The sequence below is a fragment of the Aotus nancymaae genome, unplaced genomic scaffold (genome assembly GCF_030222135.1).
Source record: "Aotus nancymaae isolate 86718 unplaced genomic scaffold, 86718_ANA_hifiasm-v0.15.2.pri h1tg000008l, whole genome shotgun sequence".
NCBI classification, from domain to species: domain Eukaryota; kingdom Metazoa; phylum Chordata; class Mammalia; order Primates; family Aotidae; genus Aotus; species Aotus nancymaae.
The window spans coordinates 37,186,826-37,210,992 of NW_026988419.1; the positions used below are offsets into that span (position 1 = coordinate 37,186,826).

General features: G+C 40.5%; 1 protein-coding gene across 6 annotated transcripts in view; it reads left to right on the plus strand.

Annotated features, from left to right (window-relative positions):
• HECW2 (HECT, C2 and WW domain containing E3 ubiquitin protein ligase 2) overlaps positions 1-24,167 on the plus strand; it is a 392,336-nt gene that overhangs the window by 219,032 nt on the left and 149,137 nt on the right. Inside the window, exon 1 of one of the 6 annotated variants that reach the window (XM_012454054.3) lies at positions 6,496-6,848. The exons of the other annotated variants lie outside the window; for them this stretch is intronic. The gene's annotated coding sequence lies outside the window, so the exon portion shown is untranslated. Of the gene's footprint in view, positions 1-6,495; positions 6,849-24,167 lie in introns of those variants that run through there. 6 annotated transcript variants of the gene reach the window in all.

Sequence of the window (24,167 nt, forward strand, 5' to 3'; positions counted from 1 at the left end):
CACCAAGAGAAAAGAAACAGCATGCAATGGGCTTCCAATATATCAAGCAGCAGAGAAATGAACATCAAAACTACAATGAGATATCTCACCCCAGTTAAAATGGTTTGTATGCAAAAGACAGGAAACAACAAATGCTGTTGAGGATGCGAAGAAAAGGCAACCCTTGTACACCTTAGTAGGAATGTAAATTAGTACAACCACTATGGAGAACAGTTTGGAGGTTCCAAAAACTAAACATTGAACCAACATATGATCCAGCAATTGTACTGCCAGGTATATATACAAAAGAAAGGAAATCACTATATCAAAGAGATATCTGCACTTTTTGCCACAGCACTGTTCATAATAGCCAAGATTTGGAAGCAATCTAAGTGTCTATTAACAGATGAATGGAAAAAGAAAATGTGATATATATACATCACATATATATTATATATATACACAATGGAGTACTGTTCAGCCATGAAAAAGAATGAGATCCTGTCATTTGCAACAACATGGATGAAACTGGTGGTCATTATGTTAAGGAAATAAACCAGGGACTGAAAGACACACTTCACATTGTCACTTATTTGTGGGAGCTAAAAATGAAAACAATTGAACTCATGAAGAGAGAGAATAGAATGATGGTTACTGGAGGCTGGGAAGGGTAGTGGGTTGCAGGGGAAGTGCAGATGGTTTATGTGTACAAAAATATAGTTAGATAGAATGAATAAAATCTAGCATTTGATAGCATAACAGGGTGACAACAGTCAACAATAATTTATTGTACATTTAAAAGTAACTAAGAGTATAATAATAATAATAATAATTATTATTATTATTTTTTAAACAGAGTCTCTCTCTGTAGCCAGGCCCCAGGCTGGAGTGCAGTGGCACAATCTCTGCTCACTGCAACCTCCACCTCCTGGGTTCAAGCAATTCTCCTGCCTCAGCCTCCTGAGTAGCTGGGACTACAGGCGTGCACCACCACGCCCAGCTGATTTTTGTATTTTTTAGTAGAGACAGGGTTTCACCATGTTGGCCAGGATGGTCTCTATCTCTTGACCTCATGAGGCCCCCCTCAGCCTCCCAAAATGCTGGGATTACAGGCGTGAACCACTGCACCTGGCGAGAGTATAATTATTTTTAACACAAAGGAAGGATAAATGCTTGAGGTGTTGAGTAGTCCATTTACCCTGATATGATTATTATGCATTGTATGCCTGTATCAAAGTATCTCATGTACCCCGTAAATATACACACTTACTATGTACCCACAAAAATTAAAAATTAAAAAATGCAGACTCCTAAGACCCATCCTATAACTACTGAATCACAATTTCTGTGGTTTGCTCTATGGAGTCTGAATTTTAAACATGAGTCCCAGATGATTCTAAGATGCAATGAAATTTAAGAACTACTCTTTCAGCATGTGGAAATCTGTGTGATATGTTTAATTCTGAATCATACACTACAGTGGTAAAGTATAAATGCCAACTTTGAAAATGTTCACTAATATGAATATATTGGAGTTTCTAACTGTTCTTTCAGGAGAGCATCTCCAGGGCATATTTTTGTGTTCATTGCTATATCCAAAGCATTATTGAAAAAGGGTAATGTTCCCATTTTCCAGACAGAAACAACACACATATACAGATAAAATAATTTTACATCCTTCTCTACTAGTTTAATCTTAATTGAAGATTTTTGTATGATTAAAACCTATTCTTAAATTCCCCCTGGTTTACAATAATATAATTTAATTTGGAATAAAAAATAGCATAGCTGAAGAGCCCACTAACTGTGCAGTTAAACAGTTATAAATTGAATTAGAGAAGGATTGTTGTATTCAAACCCCTTAATATTTAACTTGGAAACATTTGTGTTTCCATTAATATTGAGTTAATGCAACATTGACGCAAAGTTCACCATTAAGGAAAAATATAACACTCTTAGATATTGATATGAAATTCTCCCATATGGAAATTTATTACATCCTAAGAGCTTCAAGACATATGCCAGTCAAATAAAGTGGACACCGGTATAGCTGGGTCTTTAATTCTGTAGTGGAAGTTAGTGAAGGGAAAAGAACTACATTTATTCTTATTCGTGTATATCTTTCAGAGTTTTTGGCACATTACATCTGCTTGTGGGTATTGATCTGTTAGTTGAGGATAATTTTTTTGTGTGTATTAAAGTAATGGATCACAATGCTGATTTTTTTACTTAAATGGACATTCCTACAGGGATTTCCTTGTCCACCTAAGATGAGGAAATCAGTCCTTTGGGGATATTCTTCTCTTCCAAAGCATATTGATAATTTCCCAGATAAAACTGAAAAACCCTAAGAAAGTAACAAGTCTTTAATTACTTTTACTGAACTCAAGAATACCACACAAATGCTGCTCTCCTGAAATTGTGCAGGGTTCTGGGAAATATCCCTCCGCACATTTCAGCCTTGCTGTGGTGTTCCCTTGATCGAGTTACTGGAATTCTCTGAGCTCAGTTTCCTCATCTTGGGGCTAAGAACGCTTCTCAGAATTACTGTGAGAATTCTTTCAGTGGATGATTCCTAATTAACTATGCATAGTTCTTGGCATTCAGTGAATGGTAGGTAGTTATTGTTGGGGGAAGCTGTAGAAGAGTGGCAAAAGTATTGGTAAGCTTTGATGTCATACAGACCCAAGATTTGAAATCCAGCTAGTTTCTAGCTGTGTGATCTTCTGTGAACAAGTTATTCAATCTATCCCCCAGTTTTCTTAATTTATGATGTAGGGATTGTCACTCTGGTTACTCTGAGGATTAAATGAGTGTGTATACACAGTTATAGGGCCTAGCATGTATTCAGTTATTACAAGATAACAAATAATAGTCATGATTGTTTTTTAGTGAATGTAATGGCCTACTTTCTAAGCTAAATTTAAAAATACACGTATTTTGTACACATGTATCAACTTGGGTTTAGATTTAAGGTCCTGCTCTTGATATTTTAGCAGCTATCTCATTTTCATATATATTTTCAAAAAGTTTTCTGATTTATGCACAGACTGATATGTATTCCCATTGAAAGATTTTGGGAATCTGAAAATGGAATGACAATGGGACAAGCATTTCTCTGGCTGCTTTAGGAACACAGGGTTGGAAGAAAAAGTCTCCAATAAAAAGTGCAGCAGATAGACACATGCTGTGAGGCTTCAATAATGTATATGAGTGATGTCAGCCTCAGAGGCATGCGAAATGCAAAACACAAAGGAAATTCATAATGGGATTTTCAGGAAAAGGGTTGTTCCTTCCTGATGTGCTAACCTTGATTCTAGTTTGTGTTTTTGGTACCAGCATAAAGATAGATGGAGGAGGCACTGCTGAATTTTTCCATTGCCAATTTGTGTTGTAATCTAAGGACTGTGTCTTTGCTCTTCCTTGCTTTACTCTCAATAAATATTCTCTGAGCTTTGGGGAATAAGCTACTTTAGTTAAGTGATGTCTTTAATTGTGTATGATTAATCCATTCAGCATCCATAAGTCACATTTCTACCCATGGGCATCCTTGCTAGATCAATAGCTTTGAATGTTGGAAACTATAATAATCAATTGGGCTTGCAGTAGATCTGACAGAAATGGGGAAGAGTCTTAATTTCTATTCTTTTATTCTTCAGCTTCCCTTTCTCTCCCTGTAGATTAATGCTTGAAATTTCTAGATGCCCTTCTTCTTCACCAGCCTAATCTCTCCTTTCCTCTGTGTGCTTCACCCTGTGCTCACACTGGTCTGATCTTTCCTCAGTTTTTGACAGGGCCATGTTGCTTCCCACCATAGGCCTCTGCGCAGCACTTCTGGTTCATACACCAAAGTCTTGAGGGAGCTTTCTCTTACTCTCCTGACCATGTCGCGTTGGCGGCCCATGCATATACTCTGAGGACCTTTTCTTTTTCCTTTATAACCTGGGTCATAATTGTCATTGAGGAATTCATTTTATATTTATTTAATGTTTTTCTCTCTAAATTACAAGCTCTTTGAGAGCAGGGCCTATGTTTATTTTGTTCACAGCTACCTCCCAGTGCCTAGCACCATATGATATCATAGTAAAAATATAAGTATGTTTTGTTGATGCAAAGTTGTTATTAAGGTGCTTCCCCATTTTATTTGTTACTGTTGGTTTTGCTGGACTTTCCCCACAAAGGGTTGTGGTTTGGAGAAAGGAAAGCATATGTGAATTTATGATACTCCGGCTGTACCTCTCAATATAATCGTTTACTGTGATTAAAGTAGTACTGGCTGAATCACTTGCGCTTAAAAAATTACCATCCCAGTGAAAGAGTACACGTGTGATGGCTTGAAATTGAAGCCCCAGCATTCATCAACTGCTCCTGCCCTACACTTTTAAGTTTCTTTCTTGGTCAGCTGGGAAATCTAATTTCATTGTGATAGTGGCTTATGCTGGGGGAAGGTAGGTTTTCTCCATATAGGAAAATAGATTGTCACATGTAGATGTTGGTAATATATGGGTGGTCCAGAATCTAGAGTGCAGGTAAAGTGGTGTATGTACCAAATGTTACAGTATTTGGAAGGCAAAGAATCATGGCTTGGAGGACCAGAGTGGTAGGTGTCAGGTGGGATTCAGAGACCAGGGAGTGAGCGATAATAAGAGCTGCACTGGAAACAGAGTAGGAGAGTCTCTCTTCTAGCCAACAGAGTCTGTTGGTCCATAACTAGAAAGTAGTCAAGAGCTCAAGATTATACTCTATCCCCGCCTGGGGATAAAAACAGAGAGGCTTACATTGTTAATAAGTCTATTTGTTGCTCATAGGCTGTAGCCAACTTTGATATCCTAAAAAGGAAATACATTTATTCTTTCTTGATTTCTTATTCTTTCTTTTCCTCCTTTCTTTCTTTTTCTTTTTAGAGACAGGGTCTTACTCTGTTCCCCAGGCTGATTTGCATTGGCAGGATCGTAGCTCACTGTAACCTCGAACTCCTCAGCTCAAGTGCTCCTCCCACCTCAGCTTCCCAAGTAGCTGGGACTACAGATGCATGCCACCATGCCAAGCTAAGTTAAAAAATTTTTTTTGTAGAGATGGTGCTCACTATGATCTTGAACTCCTGGCCTCATGCGACTCTCCTACTTTGGCCTCCCCATGTGCTTGGATTATAGGCGTGAGCCATGGTGGCTGGCATAGATTTATTTTTCTTAGTCTCCCAGTAGTGACTGAGATCACTACATTACTGAGGTTGCTGGCATTTTCAAGAGTATTATTTGAATAAGGCAGAACATCTTAAAAGAGCTTGGGTTTAAGTGTCTTTCAGGTGAGACTTCAAATCTTGGCTGTTACCACTTCTTTTCCATGAGCCTCAGTTTTCTCATCTGTAACATGGGCCTAATGACACTACTGACCTTTTCTTAGCGCACAGTGGCACTCATTTGATACTATTTTTAAAGCATCTCCTATGTGTCCCTGGCACATAGTAGGCATTCTGAACATGCTTGCTATTATTGTTGTTTGCTAGGACACTGGAAAGTCAAGTGATTTGTTCTAAAACTGGGTTGGGTTTTCATATTCAGAAGAGGCTTGGACAGGGTGATGGTGATCCTGGAATGCCTGACTTGTTGTGTTCACTCATCCAATTCCAGAATCAGCCCAAAGTTCTGTGGCCATTCAAAGCTTCAGGGCAAACTGTGTCTGGGTTAAGGGAACAATAGAGAGGTAATTGCAGCCATCAAATGTAGTGTGAAGCTTAAATCTAGTTTGCATCATTTCACAGCAAATGTACCTGACATATGAGACCTTTTCATCTAGTTTTCCTGAGGTTTGCTGGAGAGAGATGATTTTATAGCCTTCAATTACATTAAACCAGCACTTGGTAATAGCAACCGCTGACACGGGTGGGCTAGCAGCTTCAGAAAGCCCCTTTCGCTATTAAAGAATAATGGATCTGAACTGGGAATTTCCCTACTCCAACTCTTTCCAGTAGTATAGGACAGGAGCATTAGCTAGATCAATGATTGTATGTATTTTTCCATTAAAAGTCAGGTTTGAAAATAACTTCTGAATTGATAACTGCATGTTTGGATTTTCATTAAAGCTATATTATGATTGAAACCTTTTTCACATTTTGAAATCACAAGTCCACACATTTCACTCTGGATTAGTTAAAATACTGTAAGCCCATTTCAGTAACCTAATTGAATGCTATGTCTAATTCATGGTAATGGTAAGTTGGAGTTCTCAGGTAGTGACCACTCTGTTCTGAGTAAATCAAACAGCAAGCTCCCCTCTCTGTGATTGCAGTCAGCTTGTTTGACATCAGCCCACTCTGTGTGTGTGTGTGTGTGTGTGTGTGTGTGTGTACACATAACTCATTCTTTGGAATTCTCCCATGGAAAAGCAAAGGAAGGAAGCTGAGGGGAGGATGGGGCGATTGCATCCTGTACCCTTTGCAGGGGTGTGGCCACGACTGCCTCTGCCGAAGGGACGTGATACATTGTTTTTTCACTTAGGATGCCTGGACAGTGATAAGTCTTGATGAAAGGCAGGAGTGGCTTTTATTGTCATTCGTACTGGACAGGAGCCTCTTGCTAGAGGCCTGCTGGAATCCTATCTAGTATTTTATTTCTAGAACTTTGGGGGAAGAGGAAGAGAAGCAGGAGCATCAGTGAAGTGAACTGCGGAGCTTTCAAAGCCACCTTAGAACTCCAGACCCGCCTTTACTTCGGTTCAGCTCTGGCTGCTCCTATGAATGAAACGGCCAAGTGGATTGGCCAGGTGTATGATTTTCAGGAGAATGCCATGTTTCTTCTTGCTGTTTCCTAAGTCTCATTTGAATGATGGATTTTACCCTGGCAGAGAGAAACTCTTTGGGATCATATGAGGTAAGGTATTGGAAAGTGCTGTGGATTGAATTCCACTGTCACCTGATTTCCTTGTCCAACTGTTTGGGATTTAAAGTTTTTTCTGCCTTTCACCTTGAAAAGCTCTTAAATATGGTCCCCTCCCAGCTTGCTTAGGGACAATTATTGACAAACTATGCAGCACATTTATCACTTGACAACTGGATATAAGAGATCAGTGCTGAGATTAAAGCATGCAGAACTTTTACATATAGCTAGACAATCACCTCATGAATTTTTAGGGTCCTGGTTGTTTCAAATGGATTTTGATGTTACTGTGATGTTAAGTACAGGTTCTTCCTACAAGAAAATGCTCTTGAAAGCTGCCTTAGGTTGAGTCTAAATAGATTTCCTGCTAGGTTTTCTGTCTCTGGAATAATCATGGTTTTTGACTAATTTTAAAGTTCTTCTTTCAGGGAATGAGATGGGAAAACAGATTTGCTTTTAAGGTAAAGTTCATATGGACAAGTATTCATAGACATCCATATTCTGGAGACTGTTGATTTAATGGCAGTCTTACAACAAAACTTTAACTTGAGAATAAAATCATGGTTTTTATATATTATCTTGTGGCAACCGTGGCAAACTGACCCAGTTTTCTATAGACCTCTAAAATTTGCAAGCAGAAAATCTACTTTAATTAATTATTTAAAAAGTGGAGCAACTCCAGGGCAAAATTTTTGTTCTGTTCTAATGCCTTACAAGTTAGTTGTATACAGTGAATTTTTTTTACTTTTTGGCTATTAAATGTCAATCAGTGATTCTCAAGAGGGGTGGTGATGCTAATTTTTATTGCCGTGTAGGGTGCAACTGGCATTTAGTGCCTGAGAGCCAAGGATGCTAATGTTTCTGCAATGTATTGGATAGACTCCCACAAAGAATTATCCACTAGAATGCCTGTAGTGCCTCATTGAGCTCAGTTTAGTGAAAAGTATGTTGATGATTTAGTAAAGGTTTACATGAGCAGTCATCTCTGGAAAGGTCATTGATCTTCTGATACAGCAGTTGTAGGGAGGGACCCACACAGAGCAGTCACTTTGTTGCATTATTCTTTAGGATCAGGAGCAGTGAATGTTTCAGAAATACTGCTCCCACATGCTTCTTTTTTTTTTTTTTTAACTTTTATTTTAGGTTCAGGGGTACATATGCAGGTTTGTCATATAGTTAAACTTGTGTCACAGGGGTTTGTTGCACAGATTATTTTATCCCTCAGGTACTAAGCTTACTATCCAATAATTTATTTTTTCTGATCCTCTCTCCCCTCCCATCCTCCACCCTCAAGTAGGCCCCAGTGTCTGTTGTTTCCCTATTTGTATTCATCAGTTCTCATTTTTTAGCTCCCACTTGTAAGTGAGAAAATGCAGTATTCGATTTTCTGTTCCTGTGTTTGTTTGCCAGCTCTATCCATGCTCTCGCTAAATACAGGCTCTCATTCTTTTTTATGGCTGCATAGTATCCCATGGTGTATATGTACCACATTTTCTTTATCTCATTTGCCATTGATGGGCATTTAGGTTGATTCCATGTCTTCGCTATTGTGAATAGTGTTGCAGTGAACATAGACATGCATGTACCTTTATGGTAGAATGATTTATATTGTTTTGGGTATATACCCAGTAATGGGATTGCTGGATTGAATAATAGTTCTGTTTTTAGCTCTTTGGGGAATCACCACACTGCTTTTTTGTTTATTTCTTATTTTTTATTTTTTTAGAGACAGGGTTTCACTTTGTTGCCCAGGCTGGAGTGCAGTGGCATGATCATAGCTCACTGAGGTATGGAATTCCTGGGCTCAAGCAATCCTCCTGCCTCAGCATCCTGAGTAGCTAGAACTGCAGGTTTGTGACACCATGTCCAACTAATATTTTAAAATTATTTGTAGAGACAGGGTCTTGCTGTGTTGCCTGGGCTAGTCTCTAACTCATAGCATCAAGTAGTCCTCCTACCTTGGCCTCCCAAAGTGCTGGTATTATAGGCATGAGCCACCACACCCAGCCATTCCCATATGCTTCTAACTAATATTTGCAGGCTGAGATTAGATGAGCTCCAACAAGCTTTTGGTTTAGGTCAATAAGAGTAACCTCCTTCTTTAAAGTTAGCCATTATAGTTCCTCATCCATATTATAAGGACTCGTTAAAATAAAAGGAATAATTTACTCCTAACCAAAGGATGCTTTTGTACTGAACATTATATTTCATAATGATTGTATATTTCTCTGAATTTTCTGCCTTAGGTGCAACGTAAAAGTAATATCCTACAGGTTCTAGAGTTTGCTTTTAAATTTCATTAACTATTAAAAGAGGTTATCTTTTAGAGCAAGCTTAGCATGTGCATGGTATGTTTTAAATAATTAGAGGAAAGAAAGGAGGGTGTGTAGAAAGGAGGGTGTGTAATCAAATTTCTACTATCATTCCTGGTAACTCTTTATACACATAGTGCCCAGGTAGAGATTCTCAAGTTAAACACTACATTCAAGGTCGTGGTTTCATTGCGTAGGGAGATGAGGGCACCTCCGTCTGTTTTTTTATCAAGCAGGCTTAAAGCTCATTGACAAAATTTTAAGCTTTGAATGACCTTCCATTCAAGAACCAGGCAGTATTGAGATACTACGTGTGAGATGTTGTGCTATGCTCTTAGTGGCATAGTTTACAATCACCATACAGTAAGGACTTCACCCTTGATGTCTATTCTTTTGGCATCTGTGGATTAAGAAGGCAGAGCTTCAGGAAACATATAAATAAGCATGTTTTTGCTTTAATTTATGTATATTTATGAGAAGTTAGAATAAAATAAATTTTAAAATTAAAAGCTAAGGAAATGAGGTTTGAGAATTGTGCTTTTGACTGTTCCAATAAAAACATAGCTCGCTTTAAAAGAAGGAATAAATAGAGTTTCATTTTGTTTTGTTTTGTTTTAGACGGAGTCTTGCTCTGTCACCCAGGCTGGAGCACAGCGGTGCAATCTCAGCTCACTGCAATCTTCACCTCCTGAGTTCAAGGAAGATTCAGGCAATTCTCCTGCCTCAGCTCCCCTAGTAGCTGGCATTATAGGCACCTGCCATTATGTCAAGCTCATTTTTTGTATTTTTAGTAGAGACAGGGTTTTGTCATATTTATCAGGCTGGTCTCAAACTCCTGACCTCAAGTGATCCACCCAGCTCAGCCTCCCAAAGTGCTAGAATTACAGGTGTGAGCCACTGCGCCTGGCCCAAAATAGGTTTTGGAAACTTGTATGTTTAGCTCCTGATATGTGCCAGGTTCACATATTATACTTATGTACTCCTCACAGCTTTCTGAGCTGAAGTGTGATTATTATCATTTTATAGATCAAGAAAATGGAATCTATGCAGTTTTTAAGACTTGCCCAAGGTCATAAATCCAGCAAATGGGAGAAATAGCCAAATCAGCTATTACCTAGCAGCGGCAGCCTGGCAACATCAGTATCAAGCAGTGTATTATTCTCATTGCACCTGTATGTATGATATATAATTGAAAAGGAAAACATACTTCTGTTGGTGTATTAGTCCATTTCACACTGCTATAAAGAACTTCCCTGAGACTGTATAATTTATAAAGGAAAGAGGTTTAATTGACTCACAGTTCCACTTGGCTGGGGAGGCCTCAGGAAACTTATAATCATGGAAGAAGGTGAAGGGGAAGCAGGCACTTTCTTCACAAGGTGGCAGGAGAGAGAAATGAGCAAAAGCAGGAAGAACTGTCTTATAAAACATCATATTGGCCAGGCGTGGTGGCTCATACCTGTAATCCCAGCACTTTGAAGGGCCAAGACAGGCAGATCATCTGAGGTCAGGAGTTCAAGACCAGTCTGGCCAACGTGGTGAAACCCCATCTCTACTGAAAATATAAAAATTAGCTGGGCATGGTGGCAGGTGCCTGTAATCCCACCTACTTGGGAGGCTGAGGCAGGAGAATTGCTTAAACCTGGGAGGTGGAGGTTGTGATGAGCCTAGATCATGCCATTGCACTCCAGCCTGGGCAACAAGAGCAAAATTCTGTCTCCAAAAAAAAATCAGATCTCATGAGAACCCACTCACTATCATGAGAGCAGCATGGGGGAATCACCCCCATGGTCCAGTGATCTCCCTCCCTCGACATGTGGGGATTACAGATCCCTCCCTTGACACGTGGGATTACAGTTTGAGATGGGATTTGGGTGGGGACACAGAGCCAAAGTTCATCAGTTGGTAAATAAAGGTCCGTGTAGACTGAACACGAGGGCTATAGTAAACAAGTTGCATTAAGGGTTTTACTGAGCTACAAAGTGATGAAGAATCAGAGCTTTATATTTTGACTGATTAAAGTTGAGTGTGGGGAAAATTGGACTTTCAGGAGTTGTTTGAATAAAGAGAGGGAGGAGAAGAGCATGGTGGAAGTAGACAGTGAAATTACAAGACGGTGTTTGGAGAGGGATTAGAGGAGGACAAGTTGCCCGCCAGGGTTGTTGAACTGATGAGTATGAAATTTGATCACAGCCTTTTGCACTAAGGGTGGATATTTGTATTGCCTGCAGCTGTATCTGCACAGGGAGGATGGAGATGGAGGAGAGTCAGGTCCAGGTTATGGGTACCATGCTTGGTGGTTGACCTGGGCATGGAGTATCGTGTGCAATCCTCTCTTGCCCTTCTACAGTCTGTTCTGCACACAGCAGCCAAAATTATCATTATCATATTTTTAATGCAAATCCTCCAGTGACTTTCCATTATCCTCAGAGTGTGGTCTAGACAGACCGTAAGGTGTAGTGTTGAGGAGCATGGTCACTGGAGCAAGACTGGGTTCACTCTGCACATACAGTAGTCCCCCTTATCCATGGGGGATACATTGCAAGACCCCCAGTGGATACCTGAACCTGCAGATAGTGCTGAACCCTACCATACACTGTTTTTCCCTATACATATATACTTATGATGACATTTACTTTATGAATTAGGCACAGTAAGAGATTAACAATAACAGAACAATTATAACAATATATTACAACAAAAGTCATGTGACTGTGGTCTCTCAAAATATGCAAATGTGATCTCTTTCTCTGAAAATATCTTACTGTACTGTATTCACCCTACTTCTTCTTCTCGTGATGCTGCGAGATGATAAAATATCTGCATGATGAGATACCATGACAGCTGATTTGATAATTGAGATGGCTGCTAAGTGACTGACAAGCAGGGAGCATCTACAGCATGGATCTGCTGGACAGAGAGATGATTTACATCCAGGCAGATGGAAGGGACAATGCAAAATTTCATCACACTACTCAGAATGTGCACAACCTAAAACTTATGAATTGTTTCTGGAATTTTCCATCTAATATTTTCAGATTGGGGTTAACCTTGGATAACGGAAATTACAGAAAGTGAAACTATAGATAAGAGGGGACTGCTGTACCAGCTTTGTCATCTTAGACAAATTTCTTAACCTCTCCCTGTTTTACTTTCCTCATTGTTAAAAATTTTATAGATAATAGTTCCTACCCTAAAGGGTTGTTAGAGTTTTAAATGAGTGAATACCAGTGAAACACTAGAACAGCACAGGCACGTATAATCTCTAGAGAGTATTATTGTTATTATTACAGTCTAGAATCTGGCCCTTGCCTGTCTGTTTCTCTGATCTCGTCTTCTCCCACTCTATGCCTCATTCATGCTGCTCTGGCTGCATCGCTCTGATGCTCCTTGGAACTTGGTAGGCTTGCTTCTGTTTCAGGGCTTTGCATTTTTGTTTTATGCCTTTTCCCAAAATCTCCCTATGGTTCACTCCCCTGCTTCATTCAGGTTCCTGTTCAAATGCTTCCCTGATCAACCTATGTAAAATTGTACTTTCCTACCAACCTGTCTCCACCCCATACCCAAGCTATCTTTCTTAAGCCAGTTACTACTACTTGACATTACATTTTTATTTATGTATGTGCTTACTGACTACTTTCTCCATTAGACCAATATCTCCACCAGGACAAGGACTTTGACTCTTATTTCTACACAAATCCCTGTCACTTAGAATATTGCCTGGCAGATAGTGGATGCTCAATAAATATTTGTTGAATTAACTTTTATGAATTTCACTTTCTCTATCCCTTCTATAATTACTGTTTTCCTTCTGTCTTTGAGGCTTAAACTGTTCTTTTCAACTCTCTGTGGCCTGTTATACTCGTCCAAATTACCCAAATGGAAAAAGAGCACTTACTCTGCTATTTCTAATGAAAGTTATTTGACAGTCTTGTTCTAATACTGCCAGCCTTGGTACTGGGGATAGGATTGAGTCATTTTATCATCATTGTCATAGAACATTCTCGAAGGGCCTAATGTTGGATCTTGTGCTGTGGTGTTTACTGAGCTACCAAATGCTGGCCATACTTCCCCATTTAAAAGGGCTTGGGTTTACATTTTCATTATAAAGCATAATTGTCTAAGGAAAGTAGGCATGCAAGTATGATGGAGAAAATTATGTACTGACAACAATATGTATTTGAAAGAGACTTTGGAAATCTTTAAGTCTCAAGTTTTACAAAGAACACCTCCTTCCTGCTAATGTTTTTTTATCATGAAATTGGATGCAACTATTGCAAATGCCTTATTCTGTTTTCACATGAGATTTATGGTAAGTTTTTACAATAGCCACAGAAATTGTAAGTTTCTTGTTTGATGTAAGTAAGCCTTTAGTCATTTTTCCATCTGAAGTATTATCAAAGAATTTGAGTTCTCACAAATCCTATGTAGTAAAACATTCAGTTGAGGGAAAAAAAATCTTAATTTAGAAATGGTCTGAAAGTCTGGGTCAAGAAGGAACTTTAAGATGTTTCAAAGGCCTTACCCAAAACTGGTTATGCGATCTTAGTTAAGCCTCTTAATCTTTTTTGTGTTTTGGTGTGACCAACTGTAGGATATAAACAAAGTTGAATGTCACCTCAGCAGTGTGGATGAATTAAGTGTGAATGTTAATTGGTAAGTCTTATTATAAAGATCTAGAGTTTAAGCTGGTCTTATGGAATTTGCCTGATAATGCTTACCAAGAATTTGCAATGTTGTCCTTGTTTTTCTCTATACTGAATAAGATGGAGATCTCTTTAAAAAGGCTTTATGTGTTCCATGGCGAGAACTTTATTTCCCTTTTATATATTTTAAAAATATAATACTAATATTCAATTAATATCATATAATCAAAAGAAAATATCAGGATACTGAGGATTTTTCTCAGCCTGTTTGCTGGGCTCACAGCAGGAGGCACCCTGTTTAGTCAGCTCACTGGGCCATGTTTGGCTTGCACTCCAGCATGGATCCTGTGGCCACTACAACTGTGTGCTCAGCCCCTGGCAGGAGCAGGTGTGTGAGCAAGTGAGTATGGGCTCCGGCTAGCCATTCCAAGCACTGGCACAGTGGCAGGCTCCATACAGGGCTTGTGGCTCAACCCTGAGGGGGATGTGGTGGTGCCCAGGCAGGGGTGCCCACAATCCTAAAGCCCCAGAAGCTCTTTAAAAGAGCTTAAAGATAATTTGCTCTTTTAGTTCCACTCTCTGTACCATGACCAATGGTGGCATGTTAGCCCAGTCAGCTCCCTACCCCACTCCGGCCCATGGCTCTGGGGCCGGGGCTTGGCGCTGGTATTACTTCCCATTGCATGGGGTGGCTGCCCTCCACCAGGGGCACAGTATTATAGCCTTCTGAATACCTGCATTTGGTGGGTCCCGAGTTCTTGCCCCATGTCCAAGAAGAATGAGGTCACACTGACAATTGGAGGGTGATGAAGTCAGAGAATTTAATTGAGTGACAAAACAGTGCTTAATGCAAGGGAATGGGAAGGTGGTCTCTCACCCTAAGTCAGGTCTTCTGTCTCTCTGTGGCTGAGTCTAGGGTTTTTATAGGCAGGAGGATGGGGGCGGGGCAGACCATAGGCAGTATTGGAAAAGGCAACGTTCAATTGGTTATAAAGCATTATTCAGAAAGAGCTAATGAGGAAAGGGTGGGCAAACAGGAACAGAGGTTCTCCCTCCAGATCACAGCTTTCATCCAGAACCAGCAGCCTGGTCTTTCAGCCTTCAGGCCGTTTTTGGCTTGAAGGTGGTGTTTCACCAGCGACTCACCCCTATCTACCTAGGCATTTATCTGCCTCTTGTCACTATCAATACCTTTTATTCAACCAAATCTGAGCACCTACTATGTGACAGGTTTTATTCTAGGCACTTGGGATACATCAGTAAACAGAGTAAACAAAATTCCTTGACTTCCTGGAGTTTACATTCAAGAAAGGAAGACAGACATTATATTGGAACGTGTAACTAGATTCTTACAGAGTATGTGAGAAGGTGATAAGGATTATGGAAAGGAAATTGAGCAGAGTAAGATAGTCCAGGAATGCTGGAGGAAGACTTGCATTTCAAAATGAAGCAGTCAGAGTAGGCCTCATTGAGAAGATGATGTATAAGCCACAAAACTGAAGGGAGGAATTGAGCCATAGGGTATCTGAGGGAAGTTTCAGACAAATAGAATGGCCAGAACACAGTCCCTGGGGCCAAATCCTGACCACACCTTTGGGGATATCAGGAATGTCAGGGTGGCTGGAGGGGAGTAAGAAAGGAGGTGGGGAAGGTAGGAAAGGGTGAGGTCAGAGTGAAATTGGAGGGAGTGGGTGGCCATGTCCTGTAGGCACTGGAAGCCATCATAAACACTTTGAATTTCACTCTGAGAGAAATAGGGAGCCACTGAACAGAAGAGAGACATGTTTCTATAGGCCAGTGTGATCGTGTTTGAAATTGATTCTTCTGTAAGCCATTTCTGAACTGCTCTTAATTATCTGGTATACTGGGCCATGACTGTAACTCTTGGGGAGGATTTACTGAAATGAGTCCAAGTGTTTCTTCTCACTGAGCTGTCAATGATTTTTTCCCTTGTCAAATGAGTGTTTAATCAATAGTTTAGGATGAATTATTTTTATCTAGGAAGTTGCTTAGCAGAGCCTCCTCCCTTTGCCTAGTACTTCTAGAGGTGTGAGTGTGCAGGTGACCCCTCAGTGGTGTGGCCCAGACTTGACTATATGTCACCCAGTTTGGATCTAGTGAAACATTTCACATTCTCCAGTTTGGCTCCACTCACTGCTTGTGATACCCCACTATACAGGGCACAGCAATAAAACATTTCTCTCAAACTTGGCAGTGGATGGCATGAGTTCAACAAGTGTACCCTGTGCCTCTTCACCCTGCCAGCATTCTCTTCCAGGGCAGTGATGGGTCCATGTCAGAGGTAGTGTCCTACATACCTTTCAGTGCACAGATATTCCCCCAGGCCAGACCTTGCAGTCTTGTCATTGGCTGTTCTCAGCCTGTATTGTTTTTTTCTGCCCTGTAATGTGCTGGTGCCCATTTCTGCAATCTTGGGCACATTATTTTCAGCAAATCATTCTGGTGCCATTCAAGTGGCTTCAAACCTGTAGTCACCAGTAGGTGCCCTCTTAGCAGGTGGCCTGGTTGTTGCCATGATTGTAATCTCTGAACATGTCAGATACACTCTTTTTTTCCATTCAGAGAAGGCTTTAATGTAAAGAATTGGGCATCTAGGGAGATTGTGTTAAAAACTAATGCTAAGTTGGCGAATTCATAAGGAAGTTTGCCAGTGAGTTCTCCTAGCACTTAATAAAACTGGTGCTCCATTTGGTACACTCAGTGTACCAAATATATACACACAGATATATTTTGCATTGTATTATATCTGTGTGCCAGTCTCCTCCCACTATCCTGTCAGCTCTTTATGGCAAGAAATAGGTGCTCATGATCTTCATAGTAGTCAGTCAATAAATACCTGTCAAATGAATGAATGAACAAGGTAACAAGTGAGAGGGACAACAGTCAAAGAGATATGTGTGTTCTGCAGCATTGGTGTGATTGCTCAACTTCCCTGGAAATAACCATGGAGCTTGGTGAAAGAGTTGGAGAGTTTAGTAGAGTTGGGGAGCCACCCCTCTCCCACAGGCTAGCTCAGCTTTCAAAGTCATTGTCACAGTTTCCTCTTCAACATTGCTCTGGGATTCCACTAACTGGCTTGGTACATGCTGGTACATTTGCACCATTTTAACAGTCAAGCAGTCCCTCTGAAGGGACGTTCTTTGTCCAGGTCTAGAATGGTGATTTTAATTCAACTCCTGGCTTAATATTGCTCTCCAATCCCAAATTCCGGATGGGCATCTAACTCCTGAGTGTATCCAAAATAAGATCAAGCACATTTATGGTTCCAATCTCAGGACATAGTTGTTTTCAATTTATATCCAAAAGGTAATCAAAAATCGATTTAGAAGTTTATGTCTTTTTTTTTTTAAAGAAAATGTAGAGAGGAGGTGGAATTACTTTAAAGCAAAAGAAAATTTGAAAGTATTGTTTTTCTTCTCTCTGGCACAATCTGTCACATGGCATCTTTCTCAAAAAATTTCTCCTCTATTTTCAACTCCTCTGGGTTGATTGGTAGGAGGGTAAGTGCTTTGGATACTTTTTTTTGTTTCTGTTTTATCTCTAGTACTGCATGGAGGTTTTAAAGATATTTAATATAAGCATAAAAACATTTCCAAATCTAGAATATGTTTGGATATGTCTGGTCATGTTTCCTATATATTCTCTTGTTATCTTAAAAGGATAATTTTCTGGAAATCCAAGAATCATGTACAGGAAAAAAATTAATCTTTTAAAAATAATTTTCACAACTATCTTTGTGTGTGAAATATTATGGGGAAGAAAGAACTTGAAAAAAATTTAAAGTTTTTATTTATATTATTTTAGTTTTGTGTGTCTTTTTTTTAAAGAAAGAATTTAGTTTTTAAAAATATTACTCTCTATAACTACATTGTAGGTTAATATAATTACCAACTTTTCCAGGAAATAAAAGGATAATCTACTGGGGCTCAAGCAAAAATAGTAACATTGAGCCCTGAATTCATCTTTAAATGTGGTCACTTGTTTGTTGTTTCTGATGGCCATTCATAGAGCCAAGTTTTGAACCATGGAAGGTAAAGAAATACATATGTCTAGGGAATTGATGAGAAAACAATGACTGCCTTAGATTTGCAGATTTCTCAAAGGAGATCTCCATAAACCCTTTCCAAAGACACTTTAAACCTAACAGTGCAGAGCCATATGAGTCATACTGTCACCAGGAATATTAATCATTCCTCCTCTTTTGTCCTCTTTTAACAAAACATGCACACCTTTACCATATTTTTACATTGCTTTATATCTGTGTGCCATTCTCCTCCCACTATCCTGTCAGCTCTTTATGGCAGGAAATAGGGGCTTATGATCTTCATAGTAGTCAGTCAATAAATACCTGTCGCATGAATGAACAAGGTAACAAGTGAGAGGGACAACTTGTCCTTCTCAAAGGGCATATCTCAACAAGTCAAAGAGATATGTGTGTTCCACAGCATTGCTGTGATTGCTCAACTTCCCTGGAAATAACTATGGAGCGAATTTTTCAAAATGTGGTCTTTATGGTACCTGCATCTGAATCATCTGGTTGGGTTGCTTGCTAAAATTCAGATTCCTGAGCCTAGACTCAAGCCTACTGAATTCAAAATCTCTGGAAGAGCAGCAGAGGAATTAGCATTTTTTCCTTTTTTTCGAATGGAGTCTCACTCTGTTGCCCAGGCTGGAGTGCAGTGGCACAATCTCAGCTCACTGCAACCTCTGCCTCTTGGGTTCAAGCGATTCTCCTGCCTCAGCCTCCCGAGTAGCTGGGATTACAGGCATGCACCACCACGCCCAGCTAATTTTTTGTTTTTTTAGTAGAGTTGGGGTTTCACCATGTTGGTCAGGCTGGTCTCAAATTCCTGACCTCAGTAATCCGCCTACCTCAACCTACCAAAGTCCTGGGATTATAGGCATGAGCCACCATGCAAGAATTAGCATTTTAAAGAAGCATCTCCCACTCCCCCTCATTCATTGTGAGCAATGGAGATGGGCATTCATTGCCCTGGAGGATCAGTTAGCTTAAAGAGAAGGTGACCTGTGAGGATCTGTGACAGTGAATGTACAGGAGATGTTGACAAGTCTGCTTATATAGAGATTCTGTTTAAGACCCCTAGGTGTTCTTCCTAAAAGTGATGTGGTTTTAATGAAGGAAAAGGGGCTCAATTTCTTACCTCACTAACAAGCTCTTAAAAATTTCTGTGAGTCACTGTATAGTTAATAGAAGAGGGTTGTGTATTGTAATCTTCTATTTCTATTCCTTTATCTCCTGGGTCCAAACACTTTGTTTCTCCCTTGAAGAAGCAGAATTAACATAAGTAATTCCAGTATTACTAATAGGATTAATTGGAATAGCCCTATGTTGTAATTTTAAAAAATAATAATAAAATGAAATCACTTTGGATACGTATCATGGCCAGGCATGGTGGCTCACATCTCTAATCCCAGTGCTTTTGGAGGCCAAGGTGGGAGGACTACTTGAGTGCATGCACTCACACGCGTGCACACACACACAGGTTTCACTTTTCTATTTAGAGAAAACATGCAGCCAACTAGACTTGTAAGAGAATAAAGAAGACATGAGACATGAAGGGACAAGATTAATATAAACTCTATCAAACAAAGTCATATTTAGAAGGTATTTGGGTGTATGTATTGACATCTACAATGTTCCTTTTTTTTTGTAATTACATTTCCACTAGGAAGTTACTATCTCAAATATATTCTCCTGTAATATAGACTCTATTGTAACTCAAAAACAGACACTTTAATCCTAGTAGGTGAAGAAATGGGAATAAGGATGGGAAAGAGGGCAAGTAAGGTACTGGTCAAAGAGCAAAGACAAAAGCAGGAGAGTATACCTCATGGAAGCTGACAGGTTTCTAGGTTGAGTGGAAGCTTCCTCTAGAAGAAAAGCTTAAAGCTTACAATGAAAGTGACTGGTGGAGGGAAGGGGGCTGCAGGCACCACTGTAAAAGGAAGTAGAGCCCTGAGCAAGAAGGCAGGAAGTAGGCACAGATACAGAGGAGATGGTAGTAGAGAGATGGAGAAATCAAGGGAGATCAGGCCTAATGTCCTCTGTGTTTTGAATGCCATAGGATGCATGATACCCTGCTCCAACGAGGGTGGAAATTAGGTAGGGGATGTGAGGACAGTGAGGCAGATTTGGAATTGTTAAGAGGATTGAGAAAGGGAAATGGCCAACTGTAACCTGGTTTTAAAGACCAGTGTCATTCTATGATCTGTTGAAACCTTTACTCAGTTAAAGGAAGAAATAAATTTATAATTACCTCTACATTATACATACGGAGGATTTAGAATTGTTTCTTTGATATGCCTTTTTATATTCAGTTATTGTTCTTTTTTTGAGGGTCTTGCTCTATCATCTAGGCTATAGTGCAATGGTGCAATCATAGCTCACTGCAGCCTTGAATTCTTGGGCTCTAAGGGATACTCCCGCCTCAGTCTCCTGAGTAACTAGGACTATAGGTGTGTACCATCATGCCCAGCTAATTTTTATTTTTACTTTTTGCAGAGACAGGGTCTTGCTATGTTGCCCAGGCTGGTCTCAAACTCCTGGCCTCAAGTGATGCTCCTATCTTGTCCTACTGAAGTGTTGGGATGACAGACATGAGCCACGGCACATAGGCCAGCAATTGTTCTTACTTTGGGATAGGGGCATTTTGAAAAGACCAATTCACCTCATACGGGTACTAAATGAGGATAAAAAAGAACGGTTCATAGTTAATAGGAAAAAAATATGTTGGCCTAAAAAAAAAAAATCCACGAATTGTAGATCTGAGCAGAGAAAATGCTATCACTCTAAAAGGATTCTCAGGCTAGACTGGAAGTGACTCTGCAACCTAAACAAAGGTGTGAACAAACATTTAATCTGAAGAAATAATTAAAATTTGTCTTCTTGGAACAAAACAAAGGAATGAGCCATTCTAGGCATTTCTTAGCATGAGGTGCCAAGGTTGGCCAGGGCTCTGCTAGTTGCAGTAGGAGCAGTAGCAGTGGTAGAAGTTGCAGTGAGCGTTTCACAGTAATGTGAACTCTGTGTCCCTAAACTTGTTTATTTCTCAGGATTTATATTTCCAATTAAGTGTTGCTGCCACTTGATGGTGGAAGTGTTTGTATCTGTCAAGGATAATGAATTATCAACAAAATATGATCTCATCAAAGAAAAATTTTCATCTAGAGTAACCATAATATTAACTTGAGTATCTCTACTTGTCAAGCACCATGCTTGGCAGGGAATTACGCAGAAGCTTTCCTTCCTTACAAAGGCCAAAGGATGGTCACTGGCTGTGGCATTAGGACTTGTTTTCTGTAATCAAAACAGGCCCATCCAGCTTCTGCTCAGGGTCAGCTCATTCTACTTCTGAACCATTTTTTTTTTTTGGCATATATGGAACATTTGTGTTCTATGTGAACCTGAGTACTCATGGTACAATTTAGCTACTTGATTTCAAAGGGCCAACCTTTATGTCTTTGAATATCACAGATTTCACCAGGCTGGGCACGGTGGCTCATGCCTGTAATCCCAGCACTTTCAGAGGGCAAGGTGGGCAGATCACCTGAGATCAGGAATTCGAGACCAGCTTGGCCAACATGGTGAAACCCCATCTCTACCGAAAAATACAAAAATTAGCTGGACATGGTGGTGCACACCTGTAATGCCAGCTACACGGGAGGCTGAGGCAGGAGAATCGCTCGAATCCAAGAGGCGGAGGTTGCAATGAGCTGAGATAATGCACTATACTCCAGCCTGGGTGACAGAGCAAGCTCTATCTACACGGGAGGCTGAGGCAGGAGAATGGCTCGAATCCAAGAGGCGGAGGTTGCAGTGAGCTGAGATAATGCACTATACTCCAGCCTGGGTGACAGAGCAAGCTCTATCTAAAAGAAAAAAAAAAAATTTCACCAAGTGGAAATAGAATTTTCTATATGGCCTATGAACCAACCAGGAGAACTAAGTCAGAGATATATAGTTTATCCCCACCTACAGGAGCTGGTCGGTGAATTGAACACTTAACTCTAGGCTTACTTCATGGTAAAGGGTCTGGGAAGAAAGCACACATTACTTATTCTCCCTTATTTCCTACTTCTGAGACTAAGCAAGGATATGTAGGTAGTACAATATTTGAACCTAACTAGCAAAGGAAGTGATATTAGTGACCCTCTTAGAAAAAGAGATGCTGACACCAGTTCTCTGTCCAAACTCCCTTCTAGGGACCATGTAAAGGAGCCTCAGGGAGTGCCTCTGTCTAGGGCTCAGGCCTCATCATCATCCCAATCCCATCTCTACCTGTCCATTCTAATTTTTGCCCCTCAATGGTCCATGTTCCCAAAATTGTTATGTCAGAAGTGCATTTGGCTTAATTTATTGGCTTAATTGATTGCCTGGGGAGAAAAAGTTTAGTAAATACCAAATATGCATACCGTTTTACAGTGAGGTCACATTAATAGGTACAACTTGGCTGGGCACGGTGGCTCATGCCTGTAATCCCAGCACTTTGGGAGGCTGAGGTGGACGGATCACGAGGTCAGGAATTCAAGACCAGCCTGACCAACATGGTGAAACCCCGTCTCTACTAAAAATACAAAAAAAAAAAAAAAAAAAATTTAGCTTGGCTTGGTGGCGTGCTCCTATAATCCCAGCTACTCAGGAGGCTGAGGCAGGAGAATCGCTTGAACCCAGGAGGCAGAAGTTGCAGTGAGCTGAGATTGTGCCACTGCACTGCAGCCCGGGCAACAGAGTGAGACTTCATCTCAAAAAAAAAAATAGGTACAACTTTTTTACAGTTGCTTTTTAAGGAGCAGCAAGCACAGTGATTCTAGTGCTTGCTCCTTAAAACCAGATTTGATACTGCCTCATTTTTTCCAAGGCCTCAAGAGGAAGGAAACTGTCACAACAACGTTTTTGAGACATTTCCCATGTACATAGCTACTTTTTAAAAAAGCTTTGTGAATAGTTGGACACCCTCTATTTCCTATGTCTGTGTTCTGTTTGTTTTAGAGTCCAATCTTCTGTGCCTTTCAAGTGACCAGTAGCTAATAAGTAAATTTATTTATGAAAATATGAGAGTCCTTCTCCCAGCATCCAAGCAGCTCTGCTAATTAAAGTCTGTCTCAGAAGGTGAAGCAAATACCCTTGTTGTCTAACCTGCAGCAGTGGTGCAAACTGAGGATTCCAGATCAAGTCAGAAATGATGAGTCTGTATCATTGAGTCGTTCTTAAGTTGAGTATATCTGTTAAGAATTATGTACAGCTGCAGGTAACAGACACACAACCACAGTGGCTTAACCAAATAGGACTCTAGGTAGCAAGAAGCCTGAAGGCAGGTGGCTCAGGGCTCAGCGAACCATCCTGATTGCTTCTAGCTTCTTGCTCTGCCATCAGCAATGTGGCTGTATGACAAAAAGAGGGGATACAGGAGAGCAAAAGGATGTTGAGTTTGTCCTTTTCTTATTAGGAAAATTACAGTTTTCCTTAAGGTCCTACCTAGTAGAGTTCCACTTAAATCTCACTAGGCAGAACCTGGTCACATGTCACCCTTAGTTGGATGGGATTTTGGAGAGATGAGACTTTTGTTTGTTTGTTTGAGACAGAGTCTCACTCTGTCACCCAGGCTGGAGTGCAGTGGCGCGATCTCTGCTCACTGCAACCTCCACCTCCTGGGTTCAAGCGATTCTCCTGCCTCAGCTTCCTGAGTAGCTGGGGCTATAGGTGAGTATCACCACACCCAGCTAATTTTTTGTATTTTTAATAGAGACAGGGTTTCACTGTTAGCCAGGATGGTCTCAGTCTCCTGACCTCGTGATTCGCCTGCCTTGGCCTCCCAAAGTGCTGGTATTACAGGCATGAGCCACTGCACCTGGCCTGAGACGTGAGGTTTTTTTTTGTTTTTTTTTTTGAGACGGAGTTTCACTCTTGTTACCCAGGCTGGAGTGCAATGGCGCTATCTCGGCTCACCGCAACCTCCTCCTCCTGGGTTCAGGCAATTCTCCTGCCTCAGCATCCTGAGTAGCTGGGATTACAGGCACTCGCCACCATGCCCACCCAATTTTTTGTATTTTTAGTAGAGACAGGGTTTCACCATGTTGACCAGGATGGTCTCGATCTCTTGACCTCGTGATCCACCCGCCTTGGCCTCCCAAAGTGCTGGGATTACAGGCGTGAGCCACCGCGCCCAGCCCCAAGGTGAGTATTTTTAATAGGGCACATTGTTGCCTTGAACAAAATTGGGGTTCAGTTGGCAAGGTAGAAGCTCAATGGTTATGCAGCAAGCAGGTTCTGCCCTGAGGAGCCATGTGATACCTTTCAAATCTAGTGATTTTTA